At 40.2% G+C, this 21443-nt stretch overlaps 1 protein-coding gene and 1 long non-coding RNA gene across 2 annotated transcripts in view; one reads left to right on the top strand and one right to left on the bottom strand.

The window, feature by feature from the left end:
• LOC115569886 (NLR family CARD domain-containing protein 3-like) overlaps positions 1-21443 on the top strand; it is a 214129-nt gene that overhangs the window by 135082 nt on the left and 57604 nt on the right. The window lies entirely within an intron of this gene.
• On the bottom strand, positions 15981-17999 carry LOC115569997 (uncharacterized). The gene is made up of 3 exons (XR_003981657.1): positions 17887-17999; positions 16729-16792; positions 15981-16645 (listed from the first exon to the last, which is right to left on the bottom strand). It is a non-coding gene; the product is annotated as an uncharacterized LOC115569997 (long non-coding RNA).

The raw sequence follows: 21443 nt of genomic DNA, 5'->3' as shown, positions 1-21443 counted from the left end.
AAGAAGTTACTTTTTAATATACTGTTGTAACAGTGGGTTCTACACAGACTGTTGCATTATGGGTTGTCTGTAGCGTTGATGTTGTTGGTCAGTAAGTCACTTAAGTTCATTCTTAATGTTTTTAAGTCAGTCCTGATTTTAAAACGAGCCAAGAAGTATCCCAACAACTTCACTGTCAAAGGATCAAATGATCTGTTGAACAAGGCCTAAACAAATAAAGCCCCCAAAAACTGAACCAAACATGAATGTGAGCTTTTTAAATTAACATCCTTCACATGTAAAAATGTGCTTAAACTGTCCTTTAAATTAATCTGACCCCATAAAAGAGAGAGAATGTAGAATATAATAGAATGATTTAAATACATTTATGAAGTGCTACATTTAGCTGCTCCTCATCAATCTACTGCTATAAGAATAAATAGAGCTAACATGCTGCAAGCTCTTGTTGCATAAAATCAACTTGGGATTCAAAGAATGCATTCTTGAACATTTCCTCAGACAGAATGCAGTTCATGTACTTTGATTTTGTCCAAAGGTTTCAGACATTCTAAAGATCATTGTGCATTATGTTAGTAAAGTAAACATCAGGGTGGTGGAACATCAGACACAGTCAGCAGCTGAGTTTTGGGGTGACATCTCACTCTGTCATTCTCTTTGTAATGTTGCTGTAAAGATGTGCTCTCAGGTACAGACATTTGGAATTTAATAGATTCAATTTGAATTGCGCTTAGTAGTGTAAAACTCAAAGCCATCCTACAGAAAACGGTTTCAGCTTCTGTCATCCTCAACATAGATCTGTTTGGCACTAATGACGTTAAACATCTTTATCAATAAAAGCATTTACAGTTTGAACACATCAGTCACTGTGTTGTGAGACTCGACCTGCTGTGACTGAGATTGTTGTTTTATCAAGAGGAGAGAATCTCCTGTTTTGATTAAGTAAAACCTAAACGTAGCATGTATTTTGTACTGGAATAAAACCATGATTTTTAATCTGAGTGATTTTCCTTTATCTCTTCAGAAAGACAGAGGGATGTGTTTCTGTGGAGGAGCAGCCGTCCTGCTGTTCTTTGTGTCAGGACGTCCTGAAGGATCCAGTCTCTACCAGCTGTGGACACTGGTTCTGCAGGCAGTGCATCACCTCATACTGGGACCAGTCTGCTTCATCAGAACACTCCTCCTGTCCCCAGTGTGGAGAAAGATCCAGAACAAGAGCTGGACTGCAGACAGTCAGTCAGACTAACACTGTACAAAGTAAGACTGAACATCTGTCTGCTGATGTCGTCATGTCTGAAAACAGGAACTGTTCATTTACTAAAGGAACAACTGTTGTGTGCTGTAGAGCATTTAATATTATCATGAATATCATTCATTGAAAAACATTTTTATTTAATCAAGATTCTTGCTCTCAATTTAATCCCAGAATATTTTCTTCTCTTTCAGCTGATAGTGTTCTGCAGGAGGCTTTAGATGAACATAAGATCAGTGTGAGGAGGAGATGTGAACATGTGACTGAAGGAAGTGATGGAACAGGAAGTGATGAAACAGGAAGTGGAACCCTCCTCAACAGGATCTACACTGAGCTCTACATCACAGAGGGACAGAGTGAAGAGGTTAATACCCAACATGAGGTGAGACAACTAGAGACAGCTTCCAAGAAGAAGACCCTCCATGACACTCCAATCAGGTGCTGCGACATCTTTAAAGCGTCACCTGACCAACAGAGACTCATCAGAGTCGTTCTGACCAACGGCGTCGCTGGAGTTGGAAAAACCTTCTCGGTGCAGAAGTTCACTCTGGACTGGGCAGAGGGCTCCGAAAACCAAGATGTCAGTCTGCTGGTTCTGCTGTCGTTCAGGGAGCTGAACCTGATCAGAGATGAGCAGTACAGTCTTCTCAGGCTGCTCCTTGTTTTCCATCCAACATTACAGAAGGTGACAGCAGAGAAGCTCGCTGTCTGTAAACTTCTCTTCATCTTTGACGGCCTGGATGAAAGCAGACTTCCACTGGATTTCAAGAACCATGAGGTCGTGTCTGATGTCACACAGAAGTCATCAGTCAGCATGCTGCTGACAAACCTCATCCAGGGGAAGCTTCTTCCCTCGGCTCTCGTCTGGATCACTTCCAGACCTGCAGCAGCCAATCAGATCCCTCCTTCGTGTGTGGACAGGGTAACAGAAGTACGAGGCTTCACTGACGTCCAGAAGGAGGAGTACTTCAGGAGGAGGTTCAGTGATGAAGATCTGTCCAGCAGAATCATCTCACACATCAAGACCTCCAGGAGCCTCCACATCATGTGTCTGATCCCAGTCTTCTGCTGGATCACTGCTACAGTTCTGGACCACATGTTGACTACAGACCAGAGAGGAGAGCTGCCCAAGACCCTGACTGACATGTACTCACACTTCCTGCTGGTTCAGACAAAGAGGAAGAAGCAGAAGTACCATGAGGGACGTGAGACGAGTCCACAGGAGCTGACGGAGGCTGACAGGGAAGTTCTTCTGAAGCTGGGGAGGCTGGCGTTTGAACATCTGGAGACAGGAAACATCATGTTCTACCAAGAGGACCTGGAGCGGTGTGGTCTTAATGTCACAGACGCCTCGGTGTACTCAGGAGTTTGTACAGAGATCTTCAGAAGAGAGAGCGTGATCTTCCAGAAAACAGTCTACTGCTTTGTTCATCTGAGCGTTCAGGAGTTTCTGGCTGCAGTCTACATGTTCCACTGTTACACCAACAGGAACACAGAGGTAATTAAGGGTTTTCTCGTAAAGAAACATGTTAATGCAACACTTGATGTCTTGCTGATGAGAGCCATAGAGAAATCCCTTGAAAGTAAAAATGGCCACCTGGACCTGTTTGTTCGCTTCCTTCATGGCCTCTCTCTGGAGTCCAACCAGAGACTCTTAGTAGGTCTGCTGGGTCGGGCACACAAGAGTCCAAAAATCATCCAGAGAGCCATCAAGAACCTGAAGGAGATGAACAGAGATGATGTCTCTCCTGACAGAAGCATCAACATCTTCCACTGTCTGATGGAGATGAACGACCACTCAGTTCATCAGGAGATCCAAGAGTTCCTGAAGTCAGAGAACAGATCAGAGAAGGAACTGTCTGTGATCCACTGCTCAGCTCTGGCCTACATGCTGCAGATGTCAGAGGAGGTTCTGGATGAGTTGGACCTGAAGAAGTACAAAACATCAAAGGAGGGACGACAGAGACTGATTCCAGCTGTGAGGAACTGCAAGAAGGCTCTGTAAGTTCACATTATTCAACATTATTAATCAGTTTAGATTAGAAGTTCAAGTCTCCAGATATACAAACTATAAAATAATTAAGTGCTTACATTTTTAAACACAATTCTGATCAGTTTTAAATAAATGTTTCACTCATCATGAGTGTAAAAATGTAGATTCTTCCGTTGGATGTTCAGTTCTATTGATCTTTCTTTGACTGATAGAAGAAACCCTGGTGAAACTAATGAAAGATTTTTTTAACCACTATACTGAAGGGTTTAAGATAAGATCTGTATCATTTTTCCTGTGATGTTTCTAAAGTCCTTGAGAATTTCTTTAATGCAGTTATTGTTGTCATTATGTCAGTTTAGAGACATTTCACAGTGAGCAAAAGGATCAAAAAGTTCCAGCTCAAGTTAAAGGTTCTATTTTACCTTTTATACATGACATGAGACTTTTTTCTGAATTGACTCTCATTTAGTTTTAATATTTATGTATTTTTGTTCTGTAGAATCAGAATCAGCTTTATTTGGCCAAATATTTGTAAGAATGTGACTCCAGTTTATCATTGCTCTCAGTGTAGTTAAGGGCTGCACGAAAAATCGTTAAAAAAATCACAATCTCGATTCACACACACACGTGATCTCATTTCCACACATAGCGATTCTGAAGCATTTAATATCTCGAGCTGGATCACAAACAAATGCTCCTATTTAACTCCCGGATTTTTTGAAGCGCCCCCAAATGCAGCACTTGATTCAGTGGAGGAAGCCCGCCTGCAGTTGAGTGTTTGGAAGGAGTGAGTGAGAAGACGTTTTTAGACAGGGCAGCAAACCGCCAATCTGCCCGTCCTTTTGGCGGCTAGGTCCGCAGTTTTAGACAGAGGGTGGCAAATTGAGGGTCTGTTTTGGTCCGCTGATTTGCCGCCTCGGAGGGTACAATTATTTCCACTTCGCCTGCTAGATGGGCAACTGGACAGCCACTGCATCAATTGCATCAACTGGACGCTAGCATCTCCCGGATCTCTAGCTTGTTGTTGTAGCGCAAGCTAGGAACGGTCGCTACTTTCAAATTAAAAGCCCCCCGCTAAGAACCCAGTTCTAAACTCCAATGGGGTGCAATGTAAAGCTATTATTTTGAAGACAAATTCGTTGTCAATTGTTCACAGCCCAAATTCGGGCTTCACGTCACATCACATGTTTACGCCTACCCCAGAGGCGGCTTTTGGAAAAGGAGGAATATTACGCCTTCGTTTTAGAAAGCCGACCACAGCAGCTATCACATATCACCTAGCCAAGGATACGGCCCCAATAAACACTGTACAACATGAGGGATTAAAGGATGCCTTCTCATCTTGGAGACTAATTATTTTTTTGTACTTTTGTAAAAATCATTTCTCATCCAATGATAGAACTTCAACAAAACAAAAAAAACATTGCTTTGGCAGAGGCATAGTAGTATGCCTCTGCCATACTACAATGTTTTTTTTTTGTTTTGTTCAAGTTCATCAGTGCAATAAACATTTTGTGAAAAAAATCGGGCCCGAGAATCGTGATCTCAATTCTAAGCAAAAGAATCGTGATTCACATTTTTTCCAGAATCGTGCAGCCCTTGTGTAGTTACACAGAAGAGATATACAGCTGGAAAGCTGTTTCACCAAAACTGAATAAACAACTGGAAGAAATGTAAAGAATTGTGAATGGTCAGAACTGTAATGTACAATAGCATTTTTTATAGCGTTTTTTAAATTATTTGCTTTAAAGGAGAACTTCGTCGATTTAAACATGCAGCTTCATTGCTCAAACTACCCTTGACTTGCCAGTACCGAAGTTACGAACACATTTGATCCAACCATTACAGCGCTCCGTGAACGGAGATTTAGCATTGACAGCTAACAGCATGGGGTCAGAACTTTACAGTGTGTTTTAAGCATCTTAACATGCTCCACATCTCACACCAAAAGTTAGGCAACATCAGCAGACACCTTAGCACACAGCACTGTAGCAGTATGACTCAAAATGAATAAAAAAGTAGTTAAAACAGTGTGTTTGTGCAAGGAGCTACATATCTGTTTGTTGACATCCGCGCTTTCCGGTAGCTAGACCAAACTAGTCAATCCGTCGAGCGTGTGCTTACTCCTTCACTGGCGGAGACGGAAACGTAATCCAGCATTTTCGTGTTTCTGTTCATAATGTACATGTCCATGTTGCAGCCTGTCATGAGCCATGAGCCTTACAATAGCCTGTTAACTGCACACTCGATGGATACCCTAGTTTGGTCTAGCTACCGGAACACACGGATGTCAACAACAGATATGTAGCTCCTTGCACAAACACACTGTTTTAACTACTTTTTTATTCATTTTGAGTCATACACGCTACAGTGCTGTGTGCTAAGGTGTCTGCTGATGTTGCATAACTTTTGATGTGAGATGTGGAGCATGTTGAGATGCTTAAAACACAGTGTAAAGTTCTGACCCAATGCTGTTAGCTGTCAATGCTAAATCTCCGTTCACGGAGCTCTGTAATGGTTGGACCAAATGTGTTCATGTCTTCGGTACTGGCAAGTCAAGGGTAGCTTGAGCAATGAAGCTTCATGTTTGAATCGACCAAAGTTCTCCTTTAACAGTATTAAATGTATACAACTGAGATCAAGACCATCAGTTGTATTGTAATAAAATAAAGTCATCTTTTACAGATGTCTTTGCTGTGCTGTCCTGAACTTTTGTATTCAACAAAATGAGAAAAAAAACTACATTTTCTCTTCTTTCATCTGCAAGATTAAAATAAAACAGATTTAAAGTCTGCAGGTTTAAGAGATTGATGAGAATCACTGTTTCATGTCAAACACAGATAAGATGATGGTTTGCTGGTTCGAATCCCGGCCAGAGGACCTTTGCTGCATGTCACATTCCTCTCTCTCTCCCATTTCCTGTCTGTCCACTGTCAAGTAAAGGTGTCTATGCCTGAAAAAAAATAGAAGGTTTGCTGAACCACTGGTGAAAATAGCAAATGTACATCAGAACAGAATGTGCCAAACTGTTGACATCAAATGCATGAAGTAAATATAAAGTTTCCTCTTTCATAATAACATTTTTGTAAAATCTGTGTCATGACAGACTTTCTGACTGTGGACTCTCAGAGACTCACTGTGAAGTTGTGGCCTCAGCTCTGAAGTCCAACCCCTCCCATCTGAGAGAGCTGGACCTGAGTAAGAACAGCCTGAAGGATTCAGGAGTGAAGCTACTGTCTGTTGGACTGGAGAGTCAAAACTGTGTGCTAGAGATTCTGAGGTCAGTTCATCGTCTTGTTTTTCCATATATTCAATTCAAACCCTTCATTGAGACTTAAACAGTTTAGTTAATTATCTTTCTGGATTTTCAGCAGGATAAATCTGAAGAAATTCTAATTATCTGATACATTTTCTTGTTATCCAAATGGCTCCATCCTGTGATGTTCAGAGGATGCTGCACTGAAGGACTCTATTCAGTATTTTTGTTTATTTTTTTCATTCAGTTTATCTCTATCTTTTAAGTGTTAACAACCAGCTGATGCTAGTCCCACTGATTTTAGAAACAGGATCATTAATTTAGAACTGACCATTTCACTTGAACTACTTGAGTACTTCCAGAGGTCTTGGTATATTAAAGTTTATGGACAGCTTTCAGCCAGTCAGAATCCTGTGATGGTATTTATCCATCTCCTGTAGATTAGCAGGACCACTGATTTAATTAGCAAATGTTAATCAGAACAGAATGTTTCAAACTGTTTTGAGTTCATCATTTGACAAACATTATCAGTATTATACTCATAGTTTGATCAAAACAATAGAAAAGTTTGTAAAATGACATTCAATAGCACTTTACAACCTTCTACACAAAATGAGAGTAGTTACTACTATATTTAATAGATAATGATGAGTTTCTGAAGAGCAGACTGAGAGATATTATCTTAATAAAAAATGAGTCATGATTAGTTCATAATTATCCATGAATCAACATACTGACCACTTTCTCCATGAGTCGTTCCTTATGTGGCGTGGTGGAAGGGGAGTTACTGTGTTGCAACAACGCAACCTGGGGAAAATTCACCCGCAGGAAATTCTAAGCTTACTTTTAATAACCAAGGTCACACAGGTTCAATCATACCGTAGGGTGAGAGACGGTTTTCAAATTAAAGAGAGCACTTTATTTAACAAAAAGTTAATCAGAAAAAACAATCGAAAGTTCACACACAAACCCACACACCAGTTACCAATAATAATAATAATAATACATAAAATTAGCACCCTGCAGGAGCAGAGATTAAAGGGAAGGGCTGTAGTTTACAGGTGGCAGGGCCAAACCAAAACTAGGGAGGTCTGTAAATTAAAACACCCGTGAAACTGCACTCATACACACACACTGGAGAAAAGGTTGGAGATCTCAGCTGAAATAAACAAAAAGGGGAAATCACTGGGCCAGCCACGCAGTGGGCTGTCGTACCCAGCTATCCCCTCTAACCTAATCAAAGAAAGAAATTAATCTTAGATCAGCTAAAGAAAACCGACAACTGGATTGCTGGTGATCTCCACAAACTTAACTGCGAACAAATTAACAAAACCCAGCATTGATACAATATTTAGGATAATTTTCCACAGTACCACAGTGCAGGTTGTCCTTTTGAAGAGGACGGCATTGTAATCTGTCATACTGCGATGCGTTCACAGTCTTTCATGCAAATGGGAAACATCATTTTTTAAAGCATGGCTGTTAAAGTTTACAATTTAGTGTTTGCATATGTTACTGCTCTTATATATTGATAATTGTATCTTTGTCCTGAGCATCACTTAAAGGGATATTCCGGTGCAAGTTAAATCCATGGTCTAAGACGCCGTGACACCGAGTGCGCCGTGAAAGATCAAGATGACAGGCGGCTAGCTTACGTAGTTTTAGCAACCTCAGAAAAAGACAGCACGATAACAATACACTGCAGTATACGCCTCCAACAAGAAACCGCACAAATAATGCTCAGAACAGCACCAAACTTCAGCAACAGCACAAATAGGGTCTCAGTACATAGTTCGGGTCATCAAACCTCTGCTGGCTTAGCCGGATTTCTACTGAAAGGTGAGCACAGCTCTCAACTCGACTGCAACAGCTTCCTGTTGTTGGAATGTCCCAATGCGACGATTACCAAGTGCGGTTAGAAATGCCCAATTCCGTTCTTTTCCCTGTCCGCTCTCAATCATAACTGTTATAAACTGGTAGGTAAGACACATATGAACTTTGATTTCTTTTCATGGAGTCATAATCATACATTTTCATCCTTGAGCTGTGGAACTCTACTGCACTTGGTCTTTAAAGAGTTTTTTCTCATACTTTGAGCCAGAAATCTCCACTTCAGTAGCACTTATATACACCAAACTTTCCAATTGTATTCCTATCTATATTCTGAAGGTTTTAATAGAGGGGTTTGCTTATATATCATTCATAGCCTGATTTATATAACATTTTATTCCTAAAAGCAGGGTGAAAATTGTTTTTTTATGGTTGTTGACAGTATTTTCTGATTGAAAAGAGATGTCAAAAGATTCCCTCTGTAAAAACCTTTGGCCATAATATGTCAACAAAATGAAACAAGAATTTTGAACCTGGCTTTATCTAATGTTTAGATTTATGTTCTGGAAATGTATGAAAATTAGCGCATATTTAATTAGAAAATGCATCATTTTCATATTTAATCATGCAATACAACAAATAATTGTCTTAATGAACGTAATCGACTGGGGAAGTTTCATGGTGATATATATTAGTTTAAAAAATGACCCTATACGTCATCTGTAGTGTCTCCCCTTAATTAGCTCATTATGCTAATTACTCAAATTGCACAGCATGCAACTTTTAGCAACCAAGCTTAATCTCATCTGCTAAACCTATAGATGACATTTCTTAATAATAAAAGTTCATAGGAAACCACATTTCTGGGTATAGTATGGGTCATATAGGGGTTTCCAGTAGACTATCTGTCCTGTTTTGGCAGGATTCTTGTCAAGTGAATCTGACAAAAATGGTAATTTACTAGAAATAGTGTCACTGCTGTTTATGATTGTGTTTTTCTGTATTTGTTCCTCAGAGATGTGCAGCAAACATACACAGGCACAGACCACAGGCTTATTAAAACCCCTCCCCACATTTAATCACACAAGTCTGTGGTCGTTTTAACTTCATTGTTGCAGAAGAAGCAGCGTCCTGCTTATCAAATGAGAGGCTTCATGTTATTAATTCATGGTCTTTATTATAAAGATGCTCTACGTGTACGTCTAATTAGAAAAGAGCCAAGGAGCAGAATTTAAGTGAAAGACATTTTATTAGCTTGAAATGTTACATGTTGACTTTTGATCACTTTTGTGGACTTTTTGTGGACTTTTCTTTTTACTCACTCTGACCTTTTTTAAATTAAAACGGCATTAAAATATCATATGTATCATGCCACTTCAGTGCACACTAACAACAAATAATACTGGGACCACAATAAAAATTTGCATTTTATATCCAGGAATTCAAATCATTAATTCTACCACTGACTTCCTCAGTAATGAACTGAAAACATTTAGGCATCTTGAGTAGCCATACAGTCGTTTTTTTTTGTCACTTTCTGTATTTTCCAGTTTTGAACCTGCATCCTGTTGGGTTCAGGTGTTTGGAGTTCCCATTTTCTAAACCTTATTCAGCTCTGAACAGATTATTAAACACTGAATGTTTTCAAATGGGAACATTGTCTTCTAAACTTACTTCATTTAATTTTTTTATTCAGATTGAAGAGCTGCAGTTTGTCAGAGATCAGCTGTGCTTCTCTGGCCTCAGCTCTGAAATCCAACCCCTCCCATCTGAGAGATCTGTGGCTGAGTGGAAACAAGCTGCAGGATTCAGGAGTGAAGCTGCTGCGTGATTTTCTGCAGAGTCCAAACTGTAGCCTGAAGACTCTGGGGTCAGTTCACTAACTCTGTTTTATTGTAGATCTGAAAAGTTTATAGAACAAATTAACCTAATTCATATTCATACCTCCAATAATTGTTACATTTCCACCATCATTTCTTGCTTATTGCTCAGATTAATGTGACGTGAAAGTTGTGGTGACACTCAACTGCAGACGTAAGGCTGATATTATACTATATGGGGCGGCTGTTGCTCAGTGGGTAGAGCAGGTTGACTAGTGACTGGAAGGTGTCTGGTTTGAGTCCTGGCTCCCCTGGGGCAGAACTGAGATGCATGTTGAAGTATCCTTGAGCAAGATACTGAACCCGAAAATTACTCCTGATCTACAGTTGGTATCTCTGCCATCAGTAAGGGCTCCAGGAAGCAGAGGGGGCATATAGCGGTTACATCCCCACAACCCTCACGGGTCAGTGGCAGATAATGAGATGCTATTATACTATAATATATTTGTTTCATAAAATAAAACAATTTAAAAAATGCAATCTTTATTCATCTATAGGACAATAAAAACATGTTCATGATCTTATTTTCTAAAAATTTTTTATGAATTTTAAACTGACTGAATGTGTAGAGATACACAAAGACACACATTGACATAGTTTCTGCTGCTGGAGGATCACTGCAGGTGATGTCACTAATATTTTCCTCATTAAGGACGTTTTTCACCATCTCATCCCAACGTTATTGATCAGGATGATACTAGAGCTGCAACGATTACTCAAGTAACTCGAATAATTCGATTCCAAAAAATGATCAAGGAAAAATCTCTGCCTCAAGGCCTCGTTTAATTCCTATCACCCGCGTTATGTGGCCTGCTTAGCTCAGGGATCATTTTTCCACAAGGACTGTTATTGCGGACACACACCGCTAAATTCAGAATTGAATTAGCGTGATGGCGGAGAGCCAAGAAGTCATCCATAAAAGTCAGAGAATGTCCAAAGTTTGGGATCATTTCACACTTAAGAAAGAACATAACAAAGTGCAACGTGTCTACTGCAAAGCAGAACTGGGGTACCACAACAGCACGTCGACAATGATTCAACATCTGAACCGAAAGCATCCAGCTGTTAACACCAGCTCACCAAGCGTTGCCGACACAAGCTAACATAAACATTGATGTTAGCTAATTTAACGTAGCCTACCATTGCTAGTTAGAACGTATGGTATTTGTAGAAGCTGTAGCCTGATGTCGGTATGACCAGTTATCATGTTAAGATGTGGAAACTACTTTGTGTTAAATTGCAAGAGAGTAATAGACTACACCAAATAACTTCTTTCCACACACACACACACACACACACACACACACTCATCTTTTCTCTCTCACTCTCCCTCATGCACGGGTGCACACATAAACAAACACACACCTTTACTTCTGGTGTTAAGAATAGTTGGAATAAATACCTGTAAGTTTTTTTTTTCATTTGCTTCCAATAGCTTGGTCTATTTAACAGGCCTGTCATTTTCGTTATGCATTATTTGGTATTGTTGTTTAATAATGCAAAATTGTTTTTTATTAGATTACTCGATTAATCGATGGGATAATTGGTAGAATACTCGATTCTAAAAATATTCAATAGCTAAAGCCCTAGATGATACCTTTTATCAAGGCTGGGCGATATGGCCACAACTGTTGTCACAATATGTTATTTTTATTGATCGATGTCGATAATTATCACAATATATATTTAAAAATAATAATAATGTTGAATTTACAGTTTTTAGATTATTCTCCTTAGGACAGAACCCAAAACAAACCAGAGAGTTAATTATGGTTTGTAAAATACATTTATTTATTGTCAGATACTAGATGACAAACATTCAACAGAACCAACCAACCAAATGGCTTTATGTTAAACACTGTATGAATAAAATTATAAACATGTACAACAAATTGCTTGTTTTAAACATGTCTCAAACATTCTAGGGGTAGTATACTGAACTGAACATTGATTAAAGAAAATAATAAAAAGTTAAATGTTGAGGATGATTATGCTACTGCATCCTGTGAATGGTGCATTCTTGAACTTGCAGGTAGTTGTTCAGTTCAGCTTCATCAGCCTTCTGTTCTGTAAGACCTGATGTGGTTTGAACTGCTCCACCTTGACCCTCCACTCTGCCAAACATCAGTCCCTCAGCTGTACGCCGAGTGTACTTAGCACCCACGATAGTCATTAGCTTTTTGAAGCCCTGTTTTTAAACTGTGTTTATAAGCATCATATCTTTAGCGGTATAGTACGTAATTGCGCTGGTTATGTCTTTGTATTGCTTCAGTTTCTTCTCGCATTATAGCGCAAAACTAATGCTTTCGGAGTTCTGTTTGGGTTGGTACCTGTCGAGATGATGGAAGAGGTTAGTGTTTGCCGACACATTTTGCACTTAATGCTGGTCTATCATTTGTCAGACTTCAGGTAGGAGAACTATTTCCAAATAAGCAAAGTGGTGTGACCATTCTTCGGTTCAATTTCTTCGTGTTTGTCAGTTTCCTCGCACTCGGTTTCACTAGTCGGACCATTAATGTTCTTGTGTCGGCTCGACAGTGTCATTCTGAGTTGTTGTGAGTGGGAGGGGCCAAAAACATGTATCCACCACGTGCATCTATGTCTCTGCTGTGTGATTGGCTGTTGCTGTAAAAAACTAGCGAAAATAAATGTCTCAAATTTATCATCGTCATCGTAGAAAATGATCGAGATCGTTTTATCGCCCAGCCCTACATCTTCATCATTTTATCCACCAAAATATAATTGTGTTTATCACATCCGTGACCCTCACTGAAGACTAGTACCACTGGTTAATATATGCCAGGCACTGGGGCTCTTAAAGGGAATGGGAGATGAGACTTGGATTGGTTTGATTTATGTTCCGCCCAAAACAAACCCATGATTCTAAATATACCCCTCTGTGCCATGCGCTTCACTTTGTGCCCAGATTATCTGCAGTTTAATCAGCAAAAATTAATTTGACACGCCCTAAATCCACTAGGGCCATGTGCTTAAGGTTGTCTAAATAGGGCCCTGAATGTGTCCAAGCAGGAACATTGTCTTCTAAACTTACATAGTTTTTTTGTTATTCAGATTGTGGGGCTGCAGTTTGTCAGAGATTAGCTGTGGTTCTCTGGCCTCAGCTCTGAAGTCCAGTCCCTCCCATCTGAGAGTGCTGAACCTGAGTAACAACAAGCTGCAAGATTCAGGAGTGAAGCCACTGTGTGATTTTCTACAGAGTCCAAACTGTAGACTGGAGACTCTGATGTGAGTTCACTGACTCTGTTATTGTTATAATGTTGAAAAAATATTTGAGTTTACATTTATACATCATTTACATCCATAAAGTTGTGCATCTCCTTTGGTTCATATGTTCACGTTTTTTTTATGTAGATTTAGTCTTCAGACTTCTGTTTCTTAAAGAAACTATCGAACATTGTCAGTTAGTTGTTGAAGTAAATTAATGTTTGATTTAATCTGTTAACAGAAGATCCTCTGAACTAACATTTGATTTACACACATTGGATTATAAAAAGATTTTAAAATCCATTTGTTCTTTATTCAGATTGGAGAGCTGCTGGTTGTCAGAGATCAGCTGTGCTTCTCTGGCCTCAGCTCTGAAGTCCAACCCCTCCCATCTGAGAGATCTGGACCTGGACGACAACAACCTGCAGGATTCAGGAGTGAATCTGCTGTGTGATTTTCTACAGAGTCCAAACTGTAGACTTGAGACTCTGAGGTCAGTTCACTGACTCTCTGTTACTGTTGTATTGTTGAGTAAATATCAGAGTTTACATTCATACATTAATACTTAGATCCATGAAGTTAAAAATCTCCTGTGGTTCATATCTTCATTTTTTTTCATCTAAATTCAGTCGTCAGACTTCTGTTTCTTAAAGACACTGTAGAACATATTCGGTTTGTTGTTAAAGTGAATTCATGTTAATTATTTAATCTGTTAACAGAAGATCCTCTGAAACTAACATTTGATTTACACACATTGGATTTCATATTGATTTTTTTATTCAATCATGTATTCTTTATTCAGATTGAAGAGCTGCAGTTTGTCAGAGATCAGCTGTGCTTCTCTGGCCTCAGCTCTGAAGTCCAACCCCTCCCATCTGAGAGTGCTGGACCTGAATGACAACAACCTGCAGGATTCAGACATGAAGCTGCTGTGTGATCTGAAAGACGGTCCAGACTGTAGACTGGAGACTCTGAGGTCAGTAGAGGGTTGGAATCAGTTCATGCTGGTTTCAGCAGTATTGTACTAAACACAGTATCAAAGTACATATCCAGTATTTCCTGCTTTCCTCAGTGAAGCTGTGAGAGAACAGTCAGCCAATCAGATGAGCCAGAAGCTTGTTTTGATTGTGTGTTTGAGTTGATGTGAAGACGACTGTTGTTGTTGTGTTCATGTCTACAGGAAATAAAGCTGATCACAACTGACAGCATCACAGGATGTATAGAGACAGTGTCCCCATCTTTGTCACAGCTCTCAGATCAGTCTAACTGAAGGCACTTATTTCAGAGAACCATCATTACATTTAGTAACCATGTGGTCTGTATACAGAGCAGATCCTCTGCTGAAGTCCAGAAACCACAGCTGATGTTTTACTGTTCAATGTAGGACCTTTAACGTTATATTTATATCTGCCCATGTGTCATTTGATTTTTCCAAATATTTTATAACAGACTCCATATTTACATATTTGTCCTGTAATGTTTTCAAAGTAGATGACATATTTAAATGTGAGTGAGACTCTGGTTTTTAACAGCAGTAAATCATCATTAAAGTGAGCTGTATCTGTGTTCCTGCAGTAATGATGCGTTCAGGGACTGTCAGCAGTTTATTTCCACTGTGTCCTTCAGTGAAACCTGCAGAGTAAACAGACTTGATGTCCAAAGTGTCTGCAGGTCTGTGAGCTTCACTCCAACACGTTAACATGAAGCTGAAAGGAAGCTGGCTACGCTACACAGCCGCTCCACTTGTGGTCTGAACAGGACTGAAGTCCTGCTGGTCTTTATATCACTGACTGACAGCTGATGGAGGGAGTCTCTGGAAACACTCATTTATCACTTCTGCTGTCTCTCTGCTTCTCTCATCAGCTGGAAGGAATCCCAGTCAGAGTGATGAGAAAGGTGCAGGTGTTGAGAGGATCAGCTGTGTCCTGATGATCCAGAGAGGTTGAAGCAGCACCATCAGCTGGTGGGTGGAGAGGCTCTGACTGGGCCGTGTTACTGGGAGGTGGAGTGGAGAGGAGAGCTTCATCCAGCAGTGACTGACGGACCAATCACAACAAGTGGAGATGACTGTCAGTGCTGCAGTGTGAACTGCTCTGAGATCAGCTCCACTGTCACACACAATGTCCAGTCCAGCATCATCCCTGTGTTCCTCTGGATGTGACAGAGTATCATCAGTGTATCTGGACTGCTCTGCTGCTGCTCTGTCCTTCTACACAGTCTCTGCAGACACACTGACACTCCTCCACTCCTTCTGCTCCACACTCACACACCTCCTCCACCTGGACTTTCACCTGGACCTGGACCTGTATTCTTTCATACACAAAGCGCCTATGATGTAATATATGATAGCTTTGTTTTGTTGCTGTAACTGAAGACCATGAAAGGAAGAACATGTTGATTTCACTGATGTTATTTAGTATTTTTAAGTTTTGTAACTTCTCATATGATGGAAATGTTGTACACAAACAAACAGTGCACAAATATTAAACACCAGAGTTTCATATTTTGGTGGTAATGTGTTTTATTAATGTTTAAATTCTGTCTCAGCTCTTTGAATTGAATTGAAGAACATTGTTTCCATGTAGACAAAGTGACCATTGAAAGAAGTTGATTTCCTCACAGCAGAAACACTTCAGATGTGTCCAACAACACAGAACAAGGTTGTGATGCACAGTTACAGTTTCAGTCCCACTGGGACCATCAACAAGAAAACATAGAATCAGGAAAAAAGAGTGTGAACGTAGAAACCTGATTATATTTATTTTACATTATGAAGTTTTTAAGACTTTGGAGACTTGGATCACGACAGACGAGCTTCTCAGTGAGAACATGTTCCTGAATCCGTCTCTTTATCTGGATCCTCACTAAAAGTTAACGGGTCTATTCTGGGCCGAGACTCATCCTCCATCCATCCATATTTCTGGTGGAAATGTCGTCCTTGACAGAGGAAGTAATCAATCTTAAAAACATTCAGACGTGATTAAAGCTCAGTTTGGATTTTACAGGCTGTGAGCTGCACAAACAATGTTGATGTCACATGTGACTGTTCTCGCTCCCCGACATCATTTAATGACCAGCGTTGTGCTGCTGAATTGGACCTTTTGTCACAGGAAGGCAGATTATTCACAGACTAATGAAGCTCACTTCTGATCTGACGCTTCCCCTCCAGTGGCCACTCTTCCAGGATTCGTTCCTTTTAACGGCGTCGTAACCTGTAAAATATATCCACATGAATGCTGACAGATTGAGGGACAGCGCAACCTGGTGTAAAATGAACAATGAGAAGTGAACTCACAGTTCAGGACTGAATCTAGAAATGTGGAGGATATCCTTTACTGCTCGTCCTCACGCACACAAGTCTGAAATTAATGTAAAGATCAGCACATGTGATATTAAGTTCTGCATGAGGCCATAAAACAGACAAATCTAGCAGTTCATCAGACTCATCTTCAGATCTGTTGTGTCACTGAGAGCTGAAGCTTATTCTACAGAGGAAGATTTCACCAACAATCACAATCAAACAGGAAGTGGCAAATAAACAACTGTTTTATTGCATTAGTCGGATATTTGGCTCATAATTTCATGTTGAAGAGAAAAAATAACCTTAAAAAGGAAATTGACTGATTGTATGACTTGATAAGCTTTGGCTTCTCCCGCTTTTCCCTTTCGGCCATGTGTATTGTATTATTTGAACTATGATGAAATGTGATGTTTATGAATTGACATGCCCGAAATAAACAACATAAATAAATAAATAAATAAATAATGTAAAGATCAGCACATGAGATATTAAGTTCTGCATGAGGCCATAAAACAGACAAATCAGACTCATCTTCAGATCTGTTGTGTTACTGAGAGCTGAAGCTTCTTCTATAAAGGAAGATTTCACCAAAAATTACATGAAACAAAGTGGCAAATAAACAATTGTTTTATTGCATTAGTCGGATATTTGAAGAGAAAAAATAACCTTAGAAAGGAAATTTACAAATTGTATTTAAATTTGTTAGATGTAATTTGTAAATTTGAGGAACTCCTGAAATGTAAAATGAAAAAAGACTGATAGAAATGGTTCAACATTTTGGGAAATGTGCTTACTCACCAGCAGTTGGTCATCTTAGTGTAAACAGTGGAAAGTGGCATTGTGGGTAACGACACTGCTGGACTCATTATGGACAGTTTAAACAACATATGATCCAAATCGATGCAGCAGAACCAGATATCACCTTTTTTTATTCCACACGTTCTTCTTCCTTTTCAAAACTTGGTGCCTACATTACCCACAATGCAACGTAGCCACTGAGTGACATCACTGGAGGCAGTTTATCAGATGCAGCTTCCTCTGAAGGCTTTATACCACTTTATTCTCCCATGCAGTCGTCCTGTAAACACACTGTGATGTGTAAAAATGGTGGAGTGACCCTTTAACACTTCCTGTCTGTAGACGAGATCTTACTTTGAGACTGAAGGCTCCAAGTTGAAGTTGAAATGGATGAGCTCTGCAGATTGATTGTGTGTCATCAGCAGATAAATGACGGTTGTAAACTCCACTCTGCTGATGTGTTTGTCACCACTGAAAGACAATTTAAAGTGACCGTTACTTCTTCTGAAACAGTGAGATGGAGTGAAACAGCCACAGAAGGTCAGGAAGTGACTCGTCTCATCAGTTATGAACCGTTAACTAATAATAATACTACTAATAAAGTCACATCAGACCAGGTCCAGCTGCAGCAGCAGAACCTGAGTGTACTGAGCTGAGCCAGGCTCGGTTTGATTGTTGAGGAGTTTAAAGGAGCAGTTCACCCAAAGATGAACATTCAGTCATTATCTACATAAAGTCAGGAGAAGTTTCATAGTTTTCAAAACAGTTCTGGAGCTTCACAGGAAACAGCGTGGCAGCATTCTGCTAAACAACTGAAGCAGCTGGAGACTTGATTTAAAATGTAAAGAACAACCAATAATCATCAATGACTCGGCTTTAATCAGGCCTCACACAGGCTGTTAATCAAGTGATGACTGGTGAATGTTGGACGGGTCGGTCAGGAGTAAATGTTTAGCTGTACAGTCTCTGAACCCGACTGGACTTTTAGAAACGAGCCTCTGGTGTTGATGTAAAATGTAAATGATGAATCTCACTGTGCAGGCAGGAGCTGACGGGTGAGAGGCGACAGGTTGAGCCGCTGGCTGTTTCTGCAGCAGCTGGAGGCTGCAGACTCTGCCGCCTGCTCGTCTGCAGGGTTTAAATCCTCACATTCATCACAGAGCCTCATTCTGACGCCGACTAACCACCTGATGAACAACAACAACAAGAACCGTGAGTCAGTAACACAGACAGGACTGTGGTCCAGTGGTGGAGGAGGATTCACATCCTTTAATCAAGTTAAAGTGGCTGACAGAGTGAAAATGCTTCAAACAACGGAGCAAAGGAACCAAGATTAATACGATTTCAAGGAGATTAAAATAATCCTTCCTGGAAAATCTGCAGTCAAAATTACCCAACAAGTGTTTTTTATCTCTGACGCTTCAGTTTATTTATTAAGATCTGTGACACTCAATTTAAATGCAGGACTAAATAACTTGTAGATGTGACAGAACTTTATTAATGCTACACAGAATCAACATCTGGTGGCAAGAAAGTGAAAACGACAGATTCTTCATTCTGGTTTAAATGAATACATGTTGTAAACGCTCATCAGGATGTTCAGGACAAACTTCAACCCGATCCAGTGAAGAATAATTGATCGGTGAGGTTCAGAACACACAAAGAAAGAATCACTACGATGCTGAAATTTAGCTCAGAGGAACTTGATGAAGTAAAAAGTATTCGGAGCTGCAGAAGTTTCAACATGAATCCATGACATGAAGGTGGGAAAGTTCTGGGTTTTGGGTGAGTTGTCCTGGAATGACCCGCATATAATCTGTTCCTGCTCTAGTCGGTCCATCAGCCTGCTGGTGACTGAACCAGTTCAACACAGTCAAACAGCTGCACTGCCTGATTTTTAGTCATCTGCTGCAGTTTGTCTCAACACTTCATTTGTGCATTTTACAAGCAAATTCAAATCCAACTGCAGACGTGTAGTGACGGGATCTGACCAGCAGAGTACGCAGTAGTCATTACTACATTATTACATGAGGACTCAGTCATACATCTTTGCACCTGGTCTTCATTCTGATCTCAACAACACACCTGTGGAGGTTTGTAACTGTATGTTGGCAGATTGTGATGCCATCATACCGACCAAATCTCTCCACAGACCAGCTGATATATAAACACCTGCTGAAGTCGCTGCGGCAACGAGCGTTCCAACATTTGTAAGTGTCGCTCCGTGTTTGTTGCAGCAGAAACAGAAATATTTTACGGGGTGCCGGGCGTAACCTCACCACAACATGAGTCATGAACTGTCACAAGATCAAACTGAAAGCTGAACCTACAGATATGTTAAGTTTCAACATTTATTCTGGAGGGACAAAAACTGCCGACACATTCCTTTCTGAGCACTTTGAGTGAGTTGAACAGTTTGTTGAAGCAGCTGTTCCTGTGCCATCTGCAGCTCGTAGTAACAGCTCGTATCTTCTGTCAGTTGGCAGCTCGGTGAACTTATTGTGACTCTTGACTCTGAGTGTGAGCAGAATAACAGCAGGAACCTGAACACGCTTCTGCTGCGGCTGCAGCCAAATGAAGCTCTGAGCTGAGATCTGAAATAAAACAGCCACTAAAACTCCACATGAAACACTCTGAGCTGACTTCATGTGATGCTTTTATAAAACACAGTACCTGTTTCCCTCTGCCTGCAGATACGGATCATTGATCACTGCAGACTGTAAAAGCCTTTTCTTGTAGTGGAGGATTCAGACAGCAGCTGCATGTAGACGCTCCTTCTTTAAAGAGTTGATCCAACACTCTCTGCAGGTTAAAACGTCTCCGGAGCTTCAGATACGTTTGTCTTCCCTCCTGTTCTCTGCTCAACTTTGGCCTCTGGTATCTAAAGATAAAGTCAGAGGACATTTATTTCCTTGTGGCAGGATGACGTCAGGTAAACACGCCCCGCTGCAGCACATTAACCAGCTGCAGTCACATTAAAGCATGAAGGATTCCAGCAGGTTTAAATGACACGCAGACGTTTCATCACGTTGTTCCTTTTAATGATTCACTCGGGTCAAACTGGAAGAAGCGGTTTGTTTTTTACTGAGAACATTTTAACAACAGGTGAAATAATGTGAGAGCTTCATCAGAGTCACACCTGTCCCAGCTTCACTGTCACACTGTGGAAGGATTTTCATCTTTCAGGGACAATGTTTGTCTTTTATTTGTGATCTGGATGATCTGAGTCTCACTTTATTTCACTGTATTTATAATTATTCATATTCTGCAGTGCTGCACAATAACTGTTTCTCTCTTTAACTGTTAACTTGAACAAATCTGACATTAACTACAAGTTATTTTCTTCGTTCTCCTTTTTTAATGAAGTTTAGCTTCAAGTAATTAATATGTCCTATTTATTAATGATGTATTATTGTACAGAGCCTGTCTTGTGTTTTATGGATCTTGTCTTGATGCCTTTCTGTGTCTCATGTGAAACACTCCAATGACCTTGTTGCTGAATGATCTTTCCTCTGCTGTCAATCATCCATATTTCCATCTGATAAGAGAGAAGCTTCCTGTTTGTCCTGTTCAAGATTTCCATCCAACATTTCCAGTTTGCGTCTGCACACATAGTTTCCTCTGCAAAACATCTTGTGACCTCCAGATTCTTTCACCCACACCCAAAGAATTCCAGCGTGCAGAAAACTTTATTTAAACCAACAATATTCAGTTTTATTGGAGACAGATGGTCGATTGTTGAGCCTCATCCTCAGGTCGTCAAATACTGAAGCTTTGGGCAGATAGGTTTCTTCACATTGTGTTATAATTTGCTTGACCCTGATTGGTGTTTGTAGAGCAGGGTTGCTGTGAGGCTGGTCAGACTGTCTGAGAGGGGGCAGTTAGCCTCAGTACCAACTGACACAGTGGAC

The sequence above is a fragment of the Sparus aurata genome, chromosome 19 (assembly GCF_900880675.1).
Source record: "Sparus aurata chromosome 19, fSpaAur1.1, whole genome shotgun sequence".
In the NCBI taxonomy this organism is placed as follows: Eukaryota; Metazoa; Chordata; class Actinopteri; order Spariformes; family Sparidae; genus Sparus; species Sparus aurata.
The sequence above is the reverse complement of the archived record's forward strand: the minus strand, read 5'-3'. Positions and strand labels throughout refer to the sequence as shown.